This window comes from Macrobrachium rosenbergii, chromosome 48 (assembly GCF_040412425.1).
Source record: "Macrobrachium rosenbergii isolate ZJJX-2024 chromosome 48, ASM4041242v1, whole genome shotgun sequence".
NCBI classification, from domain to species: domain Eukaryota; kingdom Metazoa; phylum Arthropoda; class Malacostraca; order Decapoda; family Palaemonidae; genus Macrobrachium; species Macrobrachium rosenbergii.
Window position 1 is genome coordinate 17,697,976 of NC_089788.1, and position 26,159 is coordinate 17,724,134.

The 26,159-nt window shown below is 36.5% G+C and overlaps 1 long non-coding RNA gene across 1 annotated transcript; it reads right to left on the minus strand.

Moving 5' to 3' along the window:
- Positions 1-1,981: 1,981 nt before the first annotated feature.
- Positions 1,982-25,866, minus strand: LOC136831703 (uncharacterized). The gene is made up of 2 exons (XR_010850952.1): positions 25,777-25,866; positions 1,982-2,613 (listed from the first exon to the last, which is right to left on the minus strand). It is a non-coding gene; the product is annotated as an uncharacterized lncRNA (long non-coding RNA).
- Between the last annotated feature and the right edge of the window lie 293 nt (positions 25,867-26,159).

Sequence of the window (26,159 nt, forward strand, 5' to 3'; positions counted from 1 at the left end):
ATATACACACACAATATATACATACCTGTACATATACCAAAATCATTAACTTTAAATCTGTCCAACAATGTATCACTCTCTCTCTCTCTCTCTCTCTCTCTCTCTCTGTGACACTTAAAATGAATAGTCATAAAAGTATTTTCTTCAAAATTACACACAAGTATATATATTTATATATATATACACAAATATATATATATATATAATATATATATATATATATATATATATATATATATATATATATATATATATATATATATATATATACCTGTGTATATATATGACCATATATATATATATATATATATATATATATATATATATATATATATATATATATATATATATATATATATATATATATATATACACACATACATATATGCAAGAGTGATTTTGTGACTCCTCTTTTAAGGTATTAGTATAGCAGCTTCCTTTGCGAGACACCTCATTCCCCCGCTTGACCACCTCAGAAGTCTGAACAAGACAGTGACCAAGGACAGTTTCTGTTTGTACTTGATGGTACCACTGTACAGTTGTTGACATCCTGTCTAAGATGTGTACATACATACATACATACATACATTATATATATATACAATGTATATATATATACTGTACATATATACACATCTTTGACTGGATGTCAACAACTGTACATATGTACATATCAACCACAAAAAACTGTCAAGTGGGAATCAACCACAAAAAAGTCTTGTCAAAGGAGACTGCTATAGTAACACCTTATTAGAGGAATCACAAAATCACACTTGCTTATCTCTAACATCAAGAGGAACTTCTCTGTATCACAGGCACAGAAGGCAGGTGCACATAAGTCTCCTTGTGGCCTGTGGTGGTTGCTCAGCATGTTTTGCAACTGCTCCATCACTGCGAGGATAGAACAGGATCTCACCTAACATTTACAGGGGTGAAATGGTATGTGAAGAAATATGTCTAGTTTCTTTCTTTCTAACCTCTTCCACCCAGCATACAACAGCCATATTCTTCCTGATTAGGCCAGATGCCAGTTAGTTTCATAAGAGATCCAATCTCTGATTTTTGTCATCTGGGAGATATGACTCCCCTCACCCCTCTTTTAATATACTGATCTAATTATTGACGACATTAAGCTGCCTTTTGAGCCAGTCTTTCCTCCGTACAAGAGAAGCTAAATCCTTTTTTTCTTCGAATAAGGTTACGACAAACCATTCTCTGGTACAAAGCCTTGTCACCCTGGCTAACAGACATGCCAGGACTGGAAGTTACACGGCTCTTCCTTCCCTTGCTGACTTACTGATATTTCCAGGTGGGAGATCATCAGTCATGAACTTGAGACAGTTCTTTTTGCCTAAGGATAATTCTCCATACAAAAGGCAAGGGTTTGCATTCTCGTAGGAACAAATGATAAATTTAAAAAAATTTGTTTTTCCTAAATATACAACCCAGAATCTCTATCATACTCCCAACCATAACCAACTCTGAATTGCCTTGCAGCCGAAGGAAAAGTGACTTTGCGCATCTGTAAGCGGGTTGGTTCCCCACACCGCCGCACTACCTGTCCCCAAATTTAAAAACTCAAAACTTTGCTACCAAGCTTCAACGACCGAACCAACTGTCGCAGGTGGTATTCATTAAAAGATTTTTGGTTTGTATATCTATGAGAAAATTTTAATTATCGTAAATATTTGCTATGTTTTTGCGCTCCATTTCTCAATTTTTTTTATAATGAATTCAGAATATAAATAGCCAACGTTTCAGTTAGTATATAAAGTAAATGTTTACATTTTGGCTTACTGATGTTGGGATTTTTTTTATATGATTTTTATTATGGCAATTTTTTTTACATGCTCCTTCCTTCTCTTCCTAAATATTTAATTCTATTAGCTTCAATGCTTTGTTATCGCTGTTTTCCTGAGTATTTCCATTATTTTTTCTATGAATTTTGTGAAATCATTTTTCATATAATTCTATAAGAGAGTTTTCTTTTTTTGTGATATGCATAAAAATAAAGCGAAAGTGATAAAACTTCTTTTATATTCTCTTTCCTCAAAAATTTCACATAGAATGAAAATTGATAAGATGTATATATACATCATCTTACGGAACTTGTACCAACGTACAAAATTTTTATTATGCTTTTAGATTATAGAGTATAGAGCAAACATTTTTTTCCCTGGCTAAGGAAACGTTTTAAATAACGCTTGTTTATATATCATTATTCCAATCACTAGATTTCTTTGCAATGGAAACTGTGTTAACGTCATGATAACAGCATAGAAAATGGAACCCTATTTTTCCTACGAATGTCTTCGAACCCTTTCTTTATGCGTATCCAGCTGAGCTCATCACCACACTAATTTCATTAAACACGATGGGAATACAAACGCTTAAATTTATTATCAATGTAAGTATTCTCTGAAATTCCCCTGAGACGTCGCATTTTTAGCTTTATTCTAATATATTCCCTAGTTATAATAAAAAGGCTGCCAGTTTTGTATGTTGAGTAAATAGGATTAACAAAAATGAAAATGGCAGAAAAGAACGTCAGTCTCAACTCACCTGACGGAGGGGGAAGGGGGGGCCTATGATGTGGGTGTCTGAAGGGGACACCTGCAGAGAGAGAGAGAGAGAGCTTTAGGTGAGAAGTGAATGTCAAGTTCATCAAAATCACATCCAAAACTAGAAAAAAAAAAAAAAAAAAAAATTCATTATGAGCCTAAAATGGAACACATCTCAAATGAAACATATCTCAGTTGATTAAAAGAAAATTGAACCCATTGTGAAAGTCACTATTTCTGATCTTATTAAATTATTAAAAATGATTGGGTTCGACCTGAATGGCTACATTTTTCAAAAAAAAAAAATAAATTAAATAAATATTTAATCATTAGATTGAAAAGAGTATGAGCTGCGAACTTGGAAAAATAAACATGCTTTCAGTACTGCCAAATTGGGAAAAATATGGAATTCGTAATTTTTCACATTGGTAATGACTTCATCTTCAAACTGATGAAATATCTTTCATGTTGCTTTTAGGGAGTCATTCACTGCTTCTGGACAGCGTGGTTTAATTTATTCCATTCTGTCTCAGTCATTTTCTTCATTCCATATTTTGGACTTACATTTGGTTAGGACCCTACACTGCAATAAAGAGGAAATTGGTCTTTCGAACTCAACACAATGGCCTCAGTAATACTGTAAAATTGTCATGCTTGAGGTCTGTTTTTTTATAATTATTTTCTGAAAATGATAAACGTGGGTTTACTTCGTCCTTGAATTGAATATGGGGAACTTGATTCTTTAACTCATAATCAAAGATATCATTCAACTGTAAATCCCACTTTTTTTTTTTTTTTTGTACAAGTTCAAACACCAAGTCCAAATATGGCGTCATTTGCGTTTCACTTACAAACCGTGTAAAAACTGGTATATTGAGATATATAAGGAAGAAGTTTTAAAATAAAAATATTTGACCAATATTCCCTTCAGTAACATCACTAATCATACTTGGCAAAATTAAGGTAACTTGAATTGTGTGCAAATCAACAAACAAGACATCCCGTAGGGAAGATAGAGCCGTCAGTGCGCCTCACGCGGTGAACTGTAGGCATTACTTCAGGTTCTTTGCGGCGTCCCTTCGGCCCCTTGCTACAACCACTTTCACTCCTTTCACTATACCTCCGTTCATATTCTCTTTCTTCCATTGTACTTTCCACCCTCTCCTAATAATAGTTTCACAGAGCAAGTGCGAGGCTTTCCTCCTGTTACACTTTTCAAACCTTTCTACTCCCAATTTCCCTTTCAGTGCTGAATGACTCATAGGTTCCAACGCTTGGCTTCTGACCTAAATTTTATATTCCATTATAACAAATAAGACAAATTATTGACTACGGAAAACAGCTAAAGACTGTCTTCCATATAGTGATTACGCTGTTTTCGGAGTAACTGCATTTTTAGTGCACATTAGTGTTCAGTTTTCCTAAGTTATTGTATTATTGGCATTAATGAAAAAGGGTCAGTTCGTTGTGTATTTGTTGTTGCGTCTGACGTTTTCATCATTTTCGCATTTGAGATTTTGGCATCTATTTTTATCTCTTCATAAAAAGTCTGTAACTTATGCATTTATGAAACATGGCTTTATCTGAAATATGAAGTGTTTGATACCCAAAGTACAGGGGACTATAAATAATCTCAACTTTCCCTTTTGGTTGTTAAGCAGAGATGTCAAATTAAGTAAGAAATGTCTGTTATAAAGTGAGGTCAAAAGAAGACAAAAACTCATGGTTGTTAAGCAGAGATGTCAAATTAAGTAAGAAATGTCTGTTATAAAGTGAGGTCAAAAGAAGACAAAAACTCAGTGTCTGAACTAGTCTTGAATAAATAAAAAGACTTATACATGCATAGTATTACCCTTATGAAGTTAATTGAGTTTTGCTCAGGAGACAGTAATTAGCTTAGCTGTACATTCTGTAGAATCGAACGCAACAAGTGTTTTCGGAATGTGGGGTATTATAAAACAATATAAATTTTGCCTTTTTACCAATACTTCGCCTCCATTACTGTATAACAATAAGTATTAAAACCTGACATCACCATTATTATGACGGTTATTATCAAACTGAACAGGAATAGGTAAGCGTTGTGTGGAATCTAAGAGGACTAATGACTCAACATCATTCTCAAAGTATTCATACTATAGTGGTTCTGTCTGTCAGACTCTATAAAAGGATCTCAAACAATGTAAAATGGCGCCAGCACTAGGAAAGTTGGAAGAGAGAGAGAGAGAGAGAGAGAGAGAGAGAGAGAGAGAGAGAGAGAGAGAGAGAGAGAGAGATTCTCATAAGAGTCAGGTCTAAAACCATTTTCAGGACAACCAGTTATGAATTCTATTGTTTTTATTCAAATCTAATTTTACGGTTTGATTTTATATGAATCTGATTCAACTGAATGTGTACCGATTTAAATAAAATTCCTATTCCTTTTCAAAACGACTAAAACTAAACCCTTCTTTGGCATACAGGATGCAAAGAAAACCAGTTCAGTTCTGTAACTAGGCTGGTTCCACGATTATTATTGTTCTTGAATGGAAATTTTATGCAAATATGAAACGTCTATATCTTAAGCAGGCAATTCCTTTACAGTATCCTAAGATTGAATGGAAACCAAAGAGCACTCGGTATCCGCTCCAGTGAACAAACCCCAAAGTAAAGACTTGGAATTTTTGGTAGTGTTTCTTATGTCCTTGTACAAAACCGAAAAAAAAAAAAAGATAATAAAGGCGCCGTTAAGGAACATATTTATTAATGCGTTTCATCACGCGTTCAAAAAAATTCCAAGAAAGAATGTTTATCAACATTCAAATTTTGGACTTATATATGCATTAGTTACACAGGAATTTTCCATTGTAACCTCACTGTTTACATGAACGATTAAACTCAGCAGTATATAGGCCCGTGGGAAGGGGATACGGGGGAAGAGTGTAGAAGGGTGGATAGGGATTAGGGATTAGGGATTAGGGTGTCTGGCAATTCACAAATAGTCTCCTCTTCCTTCCGAGTCGCTTCGGACTTTGGGTGTAAACATTTATTTTCCTTCTCAGTTCGCAGCCTCTCCTCTCGCGCAATTTAATGAGAGCAATTCCCGTAGGAGGTAGTGCCGTCAGTGCACACACTTCCATTCTGTACCTCCGTTCATATTTTCATTCTTCCAGCTTACTTTGCACCCCATTCTAACAATTGTTTCGTAGTGCAACTGCGAGGTTCTCCTCCTGTTATGCGTTTAAGATCTTTTTACCACTAAATTCCCTTTACCACTAAATTCCTTTTTCAGTGCCGAATGACCTCACAGGTCCCAGCGCTTGGCCTTTGGCCTAAATTGTTATATTCCATTCCAATAATGAGGAAATCAAAAGAGACCGAGATTTGATAGAATAACTTAATATAAAGGTTGGTTTAAATGATTTTTATTGAAACATGATTTCACCTTGGCTTTTATGACGTAATAATAACCTACAGTTCTTACAAATTAGGTGAGATTAACCATCCTCATCTCAGTGTGACTTGCAATGTTGAAGGTCACCGACCTCACGTGAATGTCGCTTTTCAATTCCAGTCTCTCCTGCCTTGTCCTCTTTTAACAAAAACACTTCAGGGACTTATCTTGCAGTCATTGCAATCGAAATGAGTGCTGCAAAAATAACTCAAATTCTTGAGATAATATATTTATATTTCGTTTTATGGCTGCACGAAAAAGGTTACTGATTGTCACACATCTCATTTACAACACCTCTCTCTCTCTCTCTCTCTCTCTCTCTCTCTCTCTCTCTCTCTCTCTCTCTCTCTCTCTGCTCTCTCTTCTCCTCGAGAACATTAGCACTTCGACCACTTTTCTTAACAGAAGAAATTTAGACGCCTTTTTTGTGCCATGAAATATTGTTAATACTAACGTTTTTATCACTATGAATTTCATGTGTTGGAAAATCATCAGTTCCAATTTATCTGGCAGAATCGTGGCAGCAAAAGTTCCCGAGAAAAAATCACTTCTTATCAGCATTTACACCCATATCCTTGGAAGGCCTCACCTTCGAGTATTAGCGCCCAGAAGTCAAGATCACTTAATCCGAAAACCCAATTAAAACTCGAAAAGAATCAAGTCAATGATCCTCATTGAACTGGAAATGGGACGAGATGAAATGATGAGGAGTGCAAGGCGAGTGGCTTCCATCCAAAGCTTTACACTTTGTTGGGCCAATAGGATATTTACATATATTACAGGCATAAAAACGCTTATTAAAATACCAGTTTTACATTACTGATGCGAATTCAATATATTTAATTAATATGATAATTAAGAATGAGTAACGTTTTTATTCATATGTATATATATACATATATATATATATATACATGTGTATATATATATCTATACATATATGTATATATATATATATATATATATATATATATATATATATATATATATATATATATATATATATATATATATATATAGATAGATAGATAGATAGATAGATAGATAGATAGATAGATAGATAGATAGATAGATAGATAGATAGATAGATAGCTATCTATGTTAAAGCGTGTGTGTTTGTTTGTGTGTACGTATAAATAGCAAAGGACATCAGAAGAAGACGTCTCACGACATTTAATTACTTTATTTGCGACATTTGAAGGCCTAGCTTCATTATCAAGATGAAAGATATAATTATCCAGTAACAAAAGTAACTCTACTAATATTAACATTCAATATGAAAATGAAAAATAAAGAAAAAGTGCCATGCAAGGAGAAGTAGTGAGGACGCGTGACAGTCACAAGATAAGAAAGGCAAAAGTACGCTAAGCCAAGAAGGGAGCTCTGGGTGGCGGTCGTTTGACTGCTTATTAACTCTGGAACCACTTGTTTAATAAAAAGTGACTCGTAGATCGCAAGCTGTTGTGGAGCTCTTTAGTAAGAATTTTGAAATGCTCATATTTTATGCTTATCCAGAGGCTCCTACATATTTTTCCCCGTCAGATCTGGAGCAAGTAAATAAATAAAACGCATGTGATGCCATTAGGAGATCAAGTTCATCTTGATATTTAAATAGACCAGATTTTCAAGGGGTTTAAGGTTATTAACTGTCGTTTTAGGGCAGGAATATGTCGTTTTATTAGTAGTCTAATTTGGGTAAAGAAAGAATTATTCCAAATGAAAGGAAGGAGCATAAAGAGGTCTCATAAGAACTGGAAGGAAAGTTACCTAGTATAATTTTACTCTTAAGAAACGTATTTGAATGTTTCAAAAACAATTAGTTATATATTTTTGTATAAATTTGCCCACCTATGGGCATCATTTATTTATTTACTTATTTATTTATATTTATTTACTTGTCTTAGATGTAATCGAAAAATATGTTGGAGAGGCTCTTAAAAGTTCGTATTGGTTGCCATAAGGGTGTCAGTTATCGTACTGGTGTTCGATTGGTGTCTCCCGAATATTCTAATATATTCGGCACCATGCTAATAAATGTAGATTAAATATATTACACGAATATTTCAAAATTCTTACTAGGGCCTCTTCTCCACAAACAGTCAAACGACCGCCATCACACTCCTTTTGGCTTGAGCTAATAGATGCCAGAATAGGAATCTGAACTACGTGATCTCATCAATATAGGTCTATAGCAATCTAAACACCAACAATGATGACTTAGGTGTAAGGTATGGATGGGAAAAGAAGCAAAGAAATAGGTGTCAAAGTGACCTGGATGCATCAAGCTTTGACTTGAGATTTGGGAGCTCAGTTCAGATATGTTTTCCATATCATATCAGAGTAGATAAGTGAAGAAAGACTAATTCTAAACCAAGTTTGAAAGACTAATAGGGGTGACTACAGAACTGAACCAGAAGCGAAACCATACAAGAGACGAGGTAGACTGCTAGACTGGATAGAACCTTTCACAAAAAAGGGGGAAAGAACAGATGACAGAACAGCACTAGGAACTCAACTAATGAGTGCGCTGTCAGCTGCATCGATATGAAGCTACTACATTAAAAGCTGGAAATAAATGTAGTGAGAAGCATCAAAGGCCAAAGCAGAAGGTTTGCCTTTAAGCCTTTTGCTACATCACCAGATACCTTTTTGTTATTAAGAACAACAGTAAAGATTCTCTAATCTCCCACAAGGAAGACTAAACATTAGTGATACAGGAAAGAACATTCTCAGCAGATCATGTCACACAGAAGCCAACTTTACTTTAAAAAGCGAGAACTGAATAAGTTTTGAATACTATGGTCATTTAAGACGCAAAAGCAATAGAATGGGAATGATATCAGAAAGAATTACAAAGTTAAACTCTCTTCAAGATGGAATGAACTATATGTTTTTCGAGAGGAAATGATAAAATGCACAGTAGTATCTGAAAAGTTTGGGAAATCATTCTGCTGTATGAATAGTAGGGGGCTAGGAATGGTTCCTAAACCGGACTTTATGAATGGACGACTGTGCAGCAGGAGGGGTCATAACAATTCTATAGAAAGAAAACCTGGCCAGAAGTACGCAATAAATTTTCGAGAATCAAAGAAAGAGTCTTACTTTTTAGCCCACAAGAAACAAGTATTGTAAATGAAAGGTATTGACAGGGGAAGGCAAAGACAAAACTAACAAAAAGGAAACTGATCAGAAGAGCCATTATGTTTAAGTATGCATATGCGTTTGTAAATGTTTATCTAAAATATATGTCGGATTGTCAAGATAATTCTTTACGTACAGTCTTGTAATAAACAGTTTTCCCACAAATGTCATAAATATTTACTGGCACGAAAAACGCCATTCGTCATTCTCTCTAAGATGGTCCTAAAATGCCCAAGGCATCCATTTTGTTAAGGACATGGCGCTCGCGACTAAGGGAAACGTTGCTAGGAAACGTTAATCCTCATTTCTCGAGAAACAGTATGGAGGCCATTTCAAAAATGTTACCCTTTCTTTCCCTCTTGCAGGAAGAACGGATTCATTAGACTTATGAACGGAAATCTACATTTCAAAAGACTTACATGAACATACCTGCGTATAGTGTGTGTAATAATTGGTTTAAATCTTTTAATCGCTTACATCTCTTTGCAAACGGTTCGAGATGTGGTTGCACGTAAACACAAAATCCACACGTGTGATTTCTGTTTAACATGTCCCTCTCCCCATGAACATTTAATATAAAATATAGCGGTAAACGCTGAATATGATGCAATACCTTCACGGGACAGAAAAAACCTATTTAATTTATAACAGAGTATATAGGTCTGTCATCGCTGAACTAGAAAAAAAAAGAATTCTTACGCACTTTAACGGAGAAGTTCGAGTCAATTTTAATAAAAACATGAATGTGGAATTATATATCAGCATGTAGTCTTACCCATGAAACAAAATGCTTCCACTTTCTCCGATGAAACGTTTACAAGCAAACTCTAAACCTTAATAATTTCCAGGATTCTCTCTCTCTCTCTCTCTCTCTCTCTCTCTCTCTCTCTCTCTCTCTCTCTCTCTCAAAAATTGCAAATAGATGCTTTCCCGAACCCAATATTTTCGTATTATGAAAAGGCTCTGCGAGAAGAGGAAAGAAAATTGCATTTTAACCAAAGGACCTACAGTACAGTAGCAGTAATTGTGGTCTGTATTCACCCTAGTCTATCGTTATCACCTACAGTATATATAACATGTGTACACATGGTTAGAACCTACAGTATATATAACATGTGTACACATTGTAAGAACCTACAGAATATATAACATGTGTACGCATGGTAAGAAAAAAAAGCCTCACTACGCAACTATGAGAAAATGTCACAGCAAAACTGAATTCCCGTTTGTCTTCCCAGGAAATTATTTTTCTTGAAGTAAAAATGTTTTCAAATGCATAATGACCTATCAGAGAACACTCAGTGCAATAAAAGCTGCTTGCGTCAACGAGGAGCTTGTTTTCCAAGTTGGAAAAAGGTTGTTATATTCCCTATTCCCCTTCTGCAACCTGTTGTGTCCCAGATTCGGTACCATTTGACGGCAAATGAAGGAAGTTAATCCTATTCATTAATATACCGATATACTCCCGTGGAAATGATTGGTTATGGAATTCATGCTGGCATGAAAGAAAAATCTCATCGCGCGCAGACGTTATTTGGTGACAATGGTAGCGAAGATTCAAGGAATGTTGAACATTTGATTATCACTTACAAAACGTTCTTTATTCAGTGAGTGAACATTCCCCTTTTTTTGCTATACAGCTTTTTTTTTCAATTTTTGAGGGAGTGCTGCACGCAGGACGCAGCCTTCCGGTTACTCTGCAAGCCTCTAGCCCTACTCCCTTTTCCTGACCTCAACAGACGCTGTTGACCATTTACAGGACGCAAGATATCCGCATACCGCTTAATTACGGCATTAGAAAATACACTTCATAATCATTAGCTACGATATTTTCTTATTGCAGTCCTCAACAATAACATTTCCAAGACTTGAGCTACAACTCATGAAGATTGAAGTGGTCAGCAAATCATCTTCATTTTCTAGTTCCCTCGCGCCTGTCACTTTCTCATTCTTCCCGCAGAGAAATTAAGATAGATACAGCGCATTCGTTTAACACTTCCTTTGCAATGGAAGATCCTTCAGGGAAATAAATGTCTTCTTCCTCGTTAATTTTGGTGCTTAAACGAGTTTGGGAAGACGAAGCAAAATGAACGTTTATCTCAATAATAATGTCCGAAGTTTGATCATTGAACCGAAATGAGCAAGAAATGAAACTTGTGTTCATTGTTTCATTATGTTCGGAGCCTGTTATTTTCTTCTGGTAATGGAGTAACAATGATCTTTAGGATAGTATTATTCTTGGGCTAAAAGGAATAAAACAGCACTTTCTCCTATACATTTCACGTTGCTGGCATTGTATCACTCGCGAGTATAATACTGCATGAAGGGAAGCTTGATTGATTTATGAAATTTAGGCTGTCAAGCCAGTTTCTGGGGGGATTTCCGGCTATCGAAACAATAATGAAAAGAGGAGTTGGAGTGGCTGGACAGCAAGACTGAAATGGAGGAAAAGCAACAAACTCAAAAGTGGGTGCAGGTAGGGGCCTGTTGCATGAATTGCAGTGATCTCAACAAAAAAGTCAAATGTCCTCTCTTATATTTATTTTCTGTTAGTATTTTACTATGTTGCTCTACGCATCAAAAATTTGGCATCAACAACAACATATCTGACTAAAATTAACCCTCTCTGAATAGACAGCGCCATATATTTATTATTCTTAACCCTTAATTGTCTAGTTATCTCAAAAAGCTTCTTTGATCGAAGACGCCATTTTTCAACACAAGAAAAAATGAGAATATTTACAGGAGAGTTCCCAACACTAAGGTCTGTTTTTACCTCGAACCTACCACCATCCACTGGTCGACTGACCCGGAAGTGGGTATCAGTGGAAGTGGAAGCAAGATTATTAAGACCCAGACATAAGGAATAAATAGAGAGAGAGAGAGAGAGAGAGAGAGAGAGAGAGAGAGAGAGAGACCTGTCTTGGGTGACTGGCGGATATTTACAGGGTGGGCATCAAATAACTCTGAAAGCATATGGAATCGCTGACCATTATTTCGCGGTCTTTCATTTTCACTACACAGCAGAAGCTCTTAATCTACCTCTTTCAAATGGGGGCAGTACAAACTTACATTGTTATATAATTCTTCCGGGTAAGTTTGTGTTTAAATGGAATGTCATTCAGTCTACTGCACTGCCGTTTCCCTATTCAGACCTTTCGCAAAACTTCCTTCATTAATAAAGGTTCTGGGACAGGTAAGAAAGGGCGAAAGATTAATGGTGCTTCTACTGAAGATTGTATATAATCCTTTAGAACTTCCTTTCAAGAAATTAGTTTTATGTACGCATGAAAGTATTTATGTACACGTGTTCATAATGTTCGCGCATATATATTAGAAATCATACATGCGTCCGTATGCATAGAACTATAATAACAGCCATATATATATGAATATACACTGTGTATATGTATATATATATATATATATATATATATATATATATATATATATATATATATATATATATTAGATATATATAAAAAAATTACATAGCTATATATATATATATATAGATATATATATATATATATATATATATATATATATATATATATATATATATATATATATATATATATATAAGCGAATATCATGGGAAAATGACAGGCCGAAGTTCAACACCTAGCGCTTTCAAGTGTTGTTTATTCACGCATCGTCGTGCCCTGACGTTGAGTGAATAAACAACAAGTGAAAGCGATTTTTACTGAACTTCTGCCTGTCATTTTCCTGTGGTATCGTTTATATACTCAAGTCACGTGCATTTACTGTGATTTTCATTTCATTACATACATATATATATATATATATATATATATATATATATATATATATATATATATATATATATATATATATATATATATATATATATATATATATATATATATATATATATATATATATATATATATATATATATATATATATATATATATATATATATATATATATATATATATATATATATATATATATATATATATCAAAGCCCTTCAAAAGAAGGCATCGTATCTTACCCCATATGAAAAATGGGAAAAAGCACGTTAAACAAAAAAGACAAGATTATATATATATATATATATATATATATATATATATATATATATATATATATATATATATATATATATATATATATATATATATATATATATTTGTGTATGTGTGTGAATAAGTACAAATTCTCTTGGGTAATAATGTTACCCAAAGAAAATTGGCCAATAAGTAATAATGTTACTTATTGGCCAATTTTATTTCCAAATACGCATACATTTATCAACGGCAGAGACTTGGGAGGTCTCGTCTGTCGAAAGTTTTCTTTACAAATGCGTTGAAAAGTACTGTAATATAAAATTCAGTGCTCTGTAATAATAAAGAATACTTTTGTGAATTAATACGTGTTCAAGTATGTCTTAAATATTAATTTCCATGCAATAACAAAAGGTTAATATTATGTCGCCTTCACTGCGATCTGATTGTCAAAAGAGTTCCTGTCATCTTTAGTTTTTCTTGCAAAACAAATCTATTTTTATCATTTGAACAAAGCACTTGAATTATTAAGCATGAACAGCCACAACAACTAGATCGACCAAGTATATAAGACAGTACCCCTAAAATTTTATAAAGTAAAAAATATCTTATCAATTAAGAGGGAACTGAAAGTAACTCAACAAGCTACTAAATTCATTTAAGTCTCACTGAAAAAGCAAAATTTACGACCTGGCGTTTTAAACAAAAGTCTGCCTCGAATGTAGTAATAGCTGTCAGCACATACATTATTTGTACAGTGCGTAAACGGGAGTCACTTTATTTGGTCTGAACTTTGAATAACATAATTTTACTCCTTAACGTAATCCATGTAATTTTAAGTGAATATATTTGTCAAAAATGTACTATTTTGGGAATACCTATAAAAATATCCTAACACTACGTAATTCTTTGTACGTCTGTAAAAACAGTTAACTCGGCAAATAAAATGCAAACCATCTTAACTTCTTCAATAGTATCCCTGATGGAAATCACCGAACGCGAATATTAACATAAACTGATATATTGGAGCGATTCTTTGACAGATGACGAAAGTAAATAGCAATTCTTATCAAAATGCATCTTTTTTTTATTCTACGGTGAAATACATACAAATGTCTCCCTGAAATTCCTGGTCACGAAGCGATGTGTATTTTCTTTCTTGTTATATTACTTCAAGCGACACATTCTTCCTGGTTCGGAAGAATGGCTAATTTAAGAGCCTTGTTAACAAGCTTCAATGACAGGACCAGATGTCACCGAAAATATACATGCAAAAGAATTCTGGCTTCTACCCTCATAGCAACAATTCATTATGAATGTTACTAAAGAGACACTGACGTATAATTCAGTTTCTTGTTGTAGAATACAATAATGTATATCCATCTTCCAATAAATATACTACATTAGATTTATTCCAAAAGAAGCTGAACCAGTTACAAAATCCGGTTTTGAAGGATGCATGTCGATAGTGACGCCTTGAAATACAGAGGCGTGTCTTGCCGAACTTTGACCTCGAATGATGTCATACAAAAGTACGTTCGTTCGTGCGTTACATAATGAATATAATGGGAGGAACCGTTGTTCGAATCGGACTTGTGAGATCCGATTCATGTGTGTCTGAAGATGTGAGTGATTTTTCACATGGAGACTGTCCAAGAGGACTTATGGAGTGAGTAAGAATTCATATACGTTTTTAGACTTTGTTTTTCAGAACTGTGAACACACGTATCTCCTGTGACAGTGGAAGATGTATTTCTGCAATTTTTTACATTTTATGATTTTTAATGTAACGTTTGTTCTTTCACAGGTATTTCTGTTCCACTCCATTCCTATTCCTTTTTCCTCTCTCCCTCCTACAAGGATGAGAGTGGTATGACATTTGAGATGACCTGTTTTAATTGATTGACCTGTTCATGTTTTGACAGATGAGTTATTTTCTGTAATTGGGGGTTTATGATTTTGGAACCTTATTTCCTTAGATGATTTTCTGATAGTTATGTGAAACATTGCATTTCATTCTTCGTAATTTTTAAGAAGTTATTTTTCGTTGATTTTGTCAATAAAGGGTTTTAGTTTTGTACTTAGTATCTCATTCCAGTAGTCCTCAGATTTTAGTTAGGGAAAGATATAACTTATGATGCCGGCTCACGTTACTGCTATCACACAATGTCTCGGGATAAGCGAGATCAAACCTGTGTTCATAAAACAGAGACTTAAATCAAGTATAGGCTCAGAAATGGCCTTTACATATATATATATATATATATATATATATATATATATATATATATATATATATATATATATATATATATATAGATATATATATATATATATAAATACATACATACATATATATATATATATATATATATATATATATATATATATATATATATATATATAAAAGAGTACCATAGGAAAATGACAGGCCGAAGTTCAGCACCTAGCGCTTCCAAGTGTTGTTTATTCACGCATCGTCGTGCCCTGACGTTGGGTGAATAAACAACACGTGAAAGCGCTTGGTACTGTCATCTTCCTGTGGTATCGTTTATACACTCAAGTCACGTGCATTTACTGTGATTTTCATTACACACACACGCGCGCACACACACACACACACACACACACACACACACACACACACATATATATATATATATATATATATATATATATATATATATATATATATATATATATATATATATTGTTACGTGTGAGGGTCTTGGTTGATCATGTATTATTCAATTTACGTAATTTTTACGGCCCTGCAAACCAAGATTACACGTAACCTGCCACTTGAAGCCAAAAGTTAACCTCAAAGACAGACGTTAATTAGCCAAAGGTCGCCAGTTAAGGGTTATTAACCTTAACAAAGAATATTTGAGATGAATTTGATTTTAAACACAACGGTTCTTCCAAACATTCGGACGCGAGGCATACAAAAGCATCGAGATTTAACCTGATTTTGCTTACCCTAAATCCTAGGTATTTTACTGGAATAACGGGGTTGAAGCTAACAATATAATAATTAGGCTTAATCTAGACTTTGTAAACACATATACCCTAAGTGGTGGCTGAAGGAAGAAAACAAAGAAAAATGTGAAATACAGAAAAGTACTAGTCAATCGACGAAGCTTCAACAAGAATCGGACTTACCGTGAATGTCGAGTCGCTGCGCAAACGAGGGACCTCAGGAGTCGTATTCTGGCAGTCTTCCCAATTCACTAATTAAGTTAGACGTAGGAGGAAAAGTAATAAAGAACAAAGAATATCGTTCGGGCACACACGCGCGTCACCCTGGTTCAGCGACCGCTGGAATCTCTCTGACCCGACCTCTTCGTTCCCGCCAGAGGAGGGCTTATACCGCCGGGCAATCCGACCTTGACAAAGGCATCGTCGAATGCATAGAATAAAGCTTAAGGGCCACCATAACTAGGGGTCATTGAGCGTTAACCCTCTCTGAGGCTTAGGTCCCTAATGCCCTAGCATATTTTGTTTACAAACTTTCCAGCCTATGCGGTGCCATTTGTCTACTGCGGTGATTGTTATTTTTGAATTGCCTAGCCTACCCGGGCGGGCAGAGATGTTCTCTTCGAGGTGAATCGGACTAATATTCCTACACCTAAATACATCGAGGGCGAACAGCAGTAATATTTATAAAAGCTCCCCTTAAGAGGGCCTTCACTCCCTTTTCGGGCGTGAAGGTCTATACTAAGCAAGCTGTTCGCCTCTCGTAGGTTACTCTCCTTCCCTGAGCAGATTAGTCCTGGTTAGCCTACCTAGCTACAGAACTACCTAACCCTAGATAGGACATGAGCTATAATCCCTACTTAACCTAATTCTAATAGTACTAGAAGGTGCTCACGGTTATTATAGGCTACCTCCTACAATCAAGATGTGTTTTAGACCTAGCCTAGTGGTACATTCTATGATATTTCCTAGCCTAACCTATCCTAACCCGACCGTAGCACCAACATAAGAGTTAACATTCTAACTAAATTACAACATGGTTTATGTTTAATACAATTAAAATTTACTAGTTAATTCATGAGGGTTGCCTCATATGATAAATGGGTGCCTCACTGAGGTCTTAGGCCATGCGTGTCACGAGCATCGTGGCTCGTTTCACAATAGTTAAGATTACTGAAATTAGTTAGGCTACTTACATGATTACTGCGGCTCGGTGGTAAGTGGAAAGAACAAGGCTACTAAATTGATGTACTGTACTTTAAGGTGGCCTAGGCTAGGTACAAATAAAAGGAAGAGATCACACTGGCTACCTCCTCTGGGCAAGGGGCCAGGATCACTCTTAGATGTTAGGGCACTGTGCCGAGAGGGCACTAGTGCCAGGATGAGCGTATAGCTCGGCAACTACTGGGCTCTCTTCCGCCCCTCCTTCTTCTTCTTCGGTTTCCTCCAAGGCCTATCAGTAGCTGGCCTAGCAGGTGATGAGAGCACCGACTCGGGGACAGGCCAGAAGGGCTAGCGGGCGCGAAGTCAGGGGCAACTGCAAAAGCTGCGGAAGGACTCCTACTCCAGCTGCTGCGACAACCGGAGCGAGAGCGATCTTGACTTCTGCGTCCGAGGATGCCAGTTCCTGGTCTTCCAAGGAGGGGGGTACCATTTCGATCCTCCAGGGGTTCATCCCCTGGATTCAAATTTTGCAAAGAAGAATCTTGCAAAGAAGAAGTTTCGGGTGCTGGAGGCTCTCCAGTCGCGATGATCAACTGCATGGGGAATCCTAAATCTCCCGGAGGAGGATTCGCCTCATGATTTAGACCCGGCATAGGGCCTTTTCCATTGGTAGCTCAATGTCCGTGGCGGACGGAGTCTGGCACTGCTCAGTGCTCGCAAGTGGCACTGGCAGCAGTTGAGGGTCAGGCATGCCTGATGAGGGGTCCGGAGGTGCAATACCTCGCGGACGACTTGTGGTTGGCTGCGGCAGAGATTCCTGCCCCAGCGGGAGATCGTAGCCTCTCGGTGAGTTTTGTTCGGGGGCGTCCGCTGGGCGTTGCTTGTTTGGGCAGCCCTCCCAATTTGTGGAGTGGTCTGCCCGCTTGCACGTCCTGCAGCGGTACTGCTCCTCCTGAATCTCTCTTCGCGGAGGGGGAGGACCTCTTGGTGGGCCAGCCCTTCGCGATTGGAGAGGGCTAGGCCTGAAATGGTTTGGGTTGTGCCCCTTCCGCGGACCACTTTGGTGGGCGGAAGGTGGAGGTTTGTCATGGTTGAGAGTTTTAGATGGGGCCTCCGTGGAGGAGGTAACGCGGCTGCGGAGTGGCGTTGGTAACGGGCTTCCGCAGAGAAGATCCCGACCCAACAAGAAGGCCACTCCGGGCCGAATTCCACCTACCACGCCAAGGCGGTGGGGTATCGTGCCCCAAGGTGTCATTACCTGGAGTTGGACCGTAGGAACGGTAATGGTGTGGCCCTCTATCCACTTCATTTCCCACCGGGTTTCTTCGTCAACCATGGCACCAGCTGGCACTTGGGCCCTAGTGATCAGGCTAATGTCTGCCGCAGTGTCTACTGTGACCGGAAGGGTCACTGGCAGGCTAGTGCTCTGAAGAGGGGCCACCGAGATGAACTGGGTTTCCAGCCTCTCGGGGTAAAGGATCCGTGCGGACCAGCAGCAGAAAATGAAGTGCTGATTAGGTTGACAAATTTGGTGGTGGGGACATGATGTGGACAGGCCGGAGATCCAGCATTGTAGTGGCTAGCAGCCCCACAGGATCTGCACGGGCCTTTTGGATGGGCTCGGTGGCCTGCAGTAACTGTTGGAGGAGAGGGCTGAGCGGATGAATCGGAGGCGGAGTTCTGGCTGGTAGGGTTAGGCTGCTTATTAGTGCCAAGTTTGTATCGGCACTCAGCTTCAGCGTGGCCCCCTTCTTGCAATAATTGCACAGGGTCTTGCTAGGCAGTCCATTCTTCGGGCGAGTGGAGTTCGAGAGGTAGGCCGGAGGGATGATTCGCTTCTGAGAGGTGCTATGCGACTGATTGAAAGTTTCCCATGAATCAGCCATGCGACAAGCTTCCATAAGTGTGGAGGGCTGTTTATCGTTAAGATATACCGCAAGGGCCCCTGGCACACATTGGAAAAGGTCTTCTAGCATGGTCCGATTGAAGAGATCCTCAAACGTCGTGCAGGCCAAGGAGTCAAACCAGCGCGTACCGGACTGGGTTTTGTGACATGCCCATTCCGTCCAAGACCAGCCGACTTCCTTGGCAAGACCTCGGAACCGTTGTCTCCATTTTTCTGGGGTTATTTCGTAGGCCTTGGTAATGACTCTACGAACTTCCGCCATGTTGCCTCTCTGGCTCTTCTCCAGTGAGCGAAGCGCTGCCTTGGCTTTTCCCTCCATATGCTTGGCTAGTATTAAGGCTCTCTCCGTCTCCGTGGTGCTGTAGTTATCGAAAAGAGCCTCGATCTCCTCCAGCCATGCTTCTGGCTCGTCCTCAGTCCACTTGGGGACTAGGGAATTGATGCTCGAAATTGGAGCGTTTGATGCAGCAGGTGTAGGACTGGAGGCTTGATGGCTAGCCATAGCTTCGGCATTCTCCATTTTCGCTCTCTCAAGCTCGAGCTCCTTCTCCTTTAGGGCTAACTCAGTTTCCTTGCAGGCTAACTCATGCTGTCTCCTTCTTTCGTCTCTTTCCTCTTCATATTGCCTCTGCTCTGGCTTCATACTTCCTCTGCTCGAGTCTTTCTTCCTTCTCCCGCTTGGCCAAGTCGTCCACTTGCTCCTTAACCCAGGTGGTAAGTTCCGAGCCGGTGAGACCTGCCGCCGTCCCCAGCCCCAGGAAAGTTTTATAATGCTCTGCTGCCATGGTTCTGGTGGGGAAGGGCGTCTAACCGGGTCGACTGGGCGTACTTGGGCAGCGAGGAAGTGTCTCTTCAATGACGTGGCACCCTTTCAAAAGGTGGCACTGTAGTTTGGGTGTGCCGTGTACAGGTCACACTGGTGGCACTCAGTATTCCAAGGCACTGGTGCAGGTTAGGTTCCAGAAGAACCTTCTCTTCTGTGTTCCCTTTTGTTTTCTTTAGTGGCACTTATGGTGCCAATGTGTTCCTAGGGACCCTCTACTGGAGTCCAACTAGGCTATATGGGAGGAAAGGCACTCTACACCCCTGCAGAGTGCAACAATCGAATGAGAGAGAAAGGGAAGGTAAAAGAGAGAGAGAGAGAGAGAGAAGTAAGCTATTCAAGTGATGACAGTGCTGCAAATTATTGGCACTGTGGAATAAAGTGAATTTGGGTTTTTTTTTTTTTTTTTTTTTTCTTTAAAGATCCTCGTGAGTGGCTGGTCCCAGTACGGCCCCAGTGCTGGCCCCTTCTTTTTTCAGAGGGTGAAAACTACTGTTTGCTTCGGTCTGGATAGCAGGCCTCACTCGTGACCAACAGTTTATCACTGTATTGTAATTACTCTTAACTTGTCCTCATCTATTGTGGGACAGAGGTGTTTCTTTTAATTGGTTTATTGTATTCGAATTAATTAGCCTAGTGTCGGCCGTTCTTTCTTTGAAGAGGGTCACGTACACTTAGGTTAGGAATGCTTACTTGAACGACGAGAGAGAGAGAGAGAGAGAGAGAGAGAGAGAGAGAGAGAGAGAGAGAGAGAGATTTTCAATCAGCTAATTTCTTGCTGCTTGAGAACATGTAAACAAAGATTTTATACATGCACAATGGCATGGATCTTAATAAATGATATAGATGCGTCGTCTTGACTTCCTTAGGGATTACTTTATTATCTTAATTTTCCTGGGAGCCGACGTCACAAAAGTTTATCGTAAAATTTTACATTCTCTTTATATGATTTTTATGGTAGGTATTCGTATAGGAACTTGTGGTATTACTCCTAACTAAGGCCTATCTTTCCCTGCCTAAATTATCTTTTGTTTTTTTGTCTACCGAAGTCTGTTAACTTCTACTACGCCGAGAAAAAATAGTTCCAAAGAGGGCTGGGAGCAGAGTGGTCAGAGAATGACAATAACAAGGTCTTAAGATGGCGGAAAATCCCGTTAGGACTAAATTTCAAAACAACCTCGGCCTGCGAAGGAAACCAAAATGGCCCGTTCTCTCACAAACAGTTCGAACAATTTCAAAACAATCGCGCGAACACAGGAATCCAAGATGGCGGGTATTTCCTTTTAGCACCAAATTCAAAATAACGCACGAAACAAATGCAGGTATCCAGATTTTACTTTAAATATACCAATCATGCATAGCGTTTTACGTTACGGATGGAAAACTAAATTACCAAACAACTTTGTGTCTTTTGTTATCGTATTCCTCACCCGGAGATTAAACAAAAGAATGAAAAGAGAGATGCTAGTCTGCCTGCGTAAATTTACGTTGTTGAACGGTACCTTTATTGTAAAATTACTATTTCAGTTCGTTTGCTACTTCACTGACACGGTTTTTTTTTTTTTTTAATGATTCCCGCTATATGCAAACAATAACGATCGGAATTGCCGACGCGATTTCTAAATTACTGTGTACATGAAACGGGCTCCGCGATTCGGCCTTTGAATTCGTTACTTGAACGACTTGATTCACGATCCGAACACAGTAATGTCCTTGTCTTAAACGTTATAAATTATGACTCTCTGCTCTCGACGCACCCTTTCCTATACGCTGATTCTCGCTACACTTGTTATAACTATTCTCTTTACTGCTTATTATTATGCCTCGTTCCTTGTTTGGAAGAATGAAATGGGTTCGATATCTGACTTTTATTTTTTGGAATTAATGTAATTTTAATTTCCTTTTCTCCAGATTCTTTCTCTAAAATGTACTTTAGATTCTACGCAAGGTCGCCAATGTTACGTGTGAGGGTCTTGGTTGATCATGTATTATTCAATTTACGTAATTTTTACGGCCCTGCAAACCAAGATTACACGTAACCTGCCACTTGAAGCCAAAAGTTAACCTCAAAGACAGACGTTAATTAGCCAAAGGTCGCCAGTTAAGGTTATTAACCTTAACAAAGAATATTTGAGATGAATTTGATTTTAAACGCAACGGTTCTTCCAAACATTCGGACGCTTGAGGCATACAAAAGCATCGAGATTTAACCTGATTTTGCTTACCCTAAATCCTAGGTATTTTACTGGAATAACGGGTTGAAGCTAACAATATAATAATTAGGCTTAATCTAGACTTTGTAAACACATATACCTAAGTGGTGGCTGAAGGAAGAAAACAAAGAAAAAATGTGAAATACAGAAAAGTACTAGTCAATCGACGAAGCTTCAACAAGAATCGGACTTACCGTGAATGTCGAGTCGCTGCGCAAACGAGGGACCTCAGGAGTCGTATTCTGGCAGTCTTCCCAATTCACTAATTAAGTTAGACGTAGGAGGAAAAGTAATAAAGAACAAAGAATATCTTTCGGCACGCACGCAGCGTCACCCTGGTTCAGCGACCTGGAATCTCTCTGACCCGACCTCGCTTGCGTTCCGCCAGAGAGGGCTTATACCGCCCGGGCAATCCGACCTTGACAAAGGCATCGTCGAATGCATAGAATAAAGCTTAAGGGCCACCATAACTAGGGGTCATTGAGCGTTAACCCTCTCTGAGGCTTAGGTCCCTAATGCCCTAGCATATTTTGTTTACAAACTTTCCAGCCTATGCGGCGCCATTTGTCTACTGCGGTGATTGTTATTTTTGAATTGCCTAGCCTACCGGCGGGGCAGAGATGTTCTCTGTCGAGGTGAATCGGACTAATATTCCTACACCTAAATACATCGAGGGCGAACAGCAGTAATATTTATAAAAATATATAAATATATATATATATATATATATATATATATATATATATATATATATATATATATATATATATATATATATATATATATATATATATATATATATATATATATATATATATCAAAAATATATTCAAAAGAAGGCATATATATACCCTTATATAAAAATGGGAAAAAGCATGTTAAACATATAAGAAGATATATATATATATATATATATATATATATATATATATATATATATATATATATATATATATATATATATATATATATATATATATATATATATATATATATATATATATATATATATATATATATATATATATATATATATATATATATATGTATATATATATATATATATATATATATATATATATATATATATATATATATATATATATATATATATATATATATATATATATATATATATATATATATATATATATATAAATATATTCAAAAGAAGGCATCATATATACCCCATACAAAAATGGGAAAAGCATGTTAAATAAGAAGATATATATATATATATATATATATATATATATATATATATATATATATATATATATATATATATATATATATATATATATATATACTATATATATATATATATATATATATATATATATATAATATATATGGCTGCCCTTCAAAAGAAGGCATCATATATATATACCATCTACGAAAAATGGGAAAAGCATGTTAAACGAAGAAGATATATATATATATATATATATATATATATATATATATATATATATATATATATATATATATATATATATATATATATATATATAATATATATATATATATATATATATATATATATATATATATATATATATATATATATATATATATATATATATATATATATATTTGTGTATGTGTGTGAATAAGTACAAATTCTCTTGGGTAATAATGTTACCCAAAAGAAATTGGCTAATAAGTAATAATGTTACTTATTGGCCAATTTTATTTCCAAATACGCATACAATTATCAACGGCAGAGACTTGGGAGGTCTCGTCTGTCGAAAGTTTTCTTTACAAATGCGTTGAAAAGTACTGTAATATAAAATTCAGTGCTCTGTAATAGTAAAGAATACTTTTGTGAATTAATACGTGTTCAAGTATGTCTTAAATATTAATTTCCATGCAATAACAAAAGGTTAACATTAAGTCGCCTTCACTGCGATCTGTCTGTCAAAAGAGTTCCTGTCATCTTTAGTTTTTCTTGCAAAACAAATCTATTTTTATCATTTGAACAAAGCACTTGAATTATTACGCATGAACAGCCACAAGAACTAGATCGACCAAATATATAAGACAGTACCCCTAAAATTTTATAAAAGTAAAAAATATCTTATCAATTACGAGGGAACTGAAAGTAACTCAACAAGCTACTAAATTCATTTAAGTCTCACTGAAAAAGTAAAATTTACGACCTGGTGTTTTAAAGAAAAGTCTGCCTCGAATGTAGTAATAGCTGTCAGCACATACATTATTTGTACAGTGCGTAAAAGGGAGTCGTTTTTATTTGGCCTGAATTCTGAATAACACAATTTTACTCCTTAACGTAATCCATGCAACTTTAAGTGAGTATATTTGTCAAAAATGTACTGTTTTGTGAATACCTATAAAAATATCCTAACGCTATGTAATTCTTTGTACGTCTGTAAAAACAGTTAACTCGGAAAATAAAATGCAAACCATCTTCACTTCTTCAATGGCATCCCTGATGGAAATCACCGAACGCCAATATTAACAAAGATTGATATAGTGGGGCGATTCTTTGACAGATGACCGAAAGTAAATAGAAATCTGATCAAAATGCATCTTTTTTTATCCTATGGTGAAATACATACAAATGTCACCCTGAAATTCCTGGTCACGAAGCGATGTGTATTTTCTTTCTTGTTATATTACTTCAAGCGACACATTCTTCCTGGTTCGGAAGAATGGCTAATTTAAGAGCCTTGTTAACAAGCTTCAATGACAGGACCAGATGTCACCGAAAATATACATGCAAAAGAATTTTGGCTTGTATCCTCATAGCAACAATTCATTATGAATGTTACTAAAGAGACACTGACGTATAATTCAGTTTCTTTTTGTAGAATACAATAATGTACATCCATCTTCCAATAAATATACTACATTAGATTTATTCCAAATGAATTTTTTCAGGTATTTATGTAATCAAATACTGTAGTAGACATAAACAAGGTGATAAAGAGTATATACTTAAAGAAAGGTAATGTTAATGTTGGGAAAATTAACAGAAGAATAAATGGGTGGGTTATGAACAATGAACACGATTCGAACATAGCAGAAATTTCACGGATATTTTCAAACAATGTACAAATTGTTAATGAATGCAACAAAAATTTCGCAGCAGTTCAACATAATCATCAAGAACTAATTATGTTTTGAAATAGAGGGATGCAATTTCTAATTAAAAGCTACTGAAAATATTTTTCAAAGTATATGAATACAGTATAAGAAAATCTTACACTATAGGGGTCTGACAAAGTGAGAGTAATCAATAAAATAGAATCACTCGATTATTCAGAGAACTCGCAAGTGTAATATAAAATTAAAAGAAATAAATATCCCAGAAATCGTTTGCAATTTCGAACTGAAAGTTGTTCTGAAAGTAACCTAAAACAACGCAGAACCTGAGGAAGAAAGTGACATTTACTTTAGCAGTGTTAAATTAGTTAATTAAGTCTTGATTTCTCCAGTCACTAACTTGAAAGGGAAGACGGTCAACGGTCGTAACAATCACTAACGAAGACATTGCCTCTTACCTTAGTCTCGGAACTGGCCTCACTCTTTTTGCCGACTGCGCTGAAGTTTCCACAAATCAGTACCTCGCTCTTCTTCGCGTACCCTGTGGAGGATTAAACATTTAATTCATAATACTGCTCTGTCACTAACAGGTTATCATTTATGAACATATATATATACATATACACATCTATATACATATGTGTATAAAGTGTACGTAGAGGGGAAAAGAAGGTGAGAAAGTACTAAAAAACAACTTATTTTAGAGAAGAGTAAATTCACAGAGAATGGTTGGAAAAATGGATCCCAGGCTATAAGATGCAAATGAATGATTGTTGTATGAAGTAAGTGAAATTCTGGGTTAATAAAGTGTGTCTAAAAAGGGTTAGCATAAGACTGACAG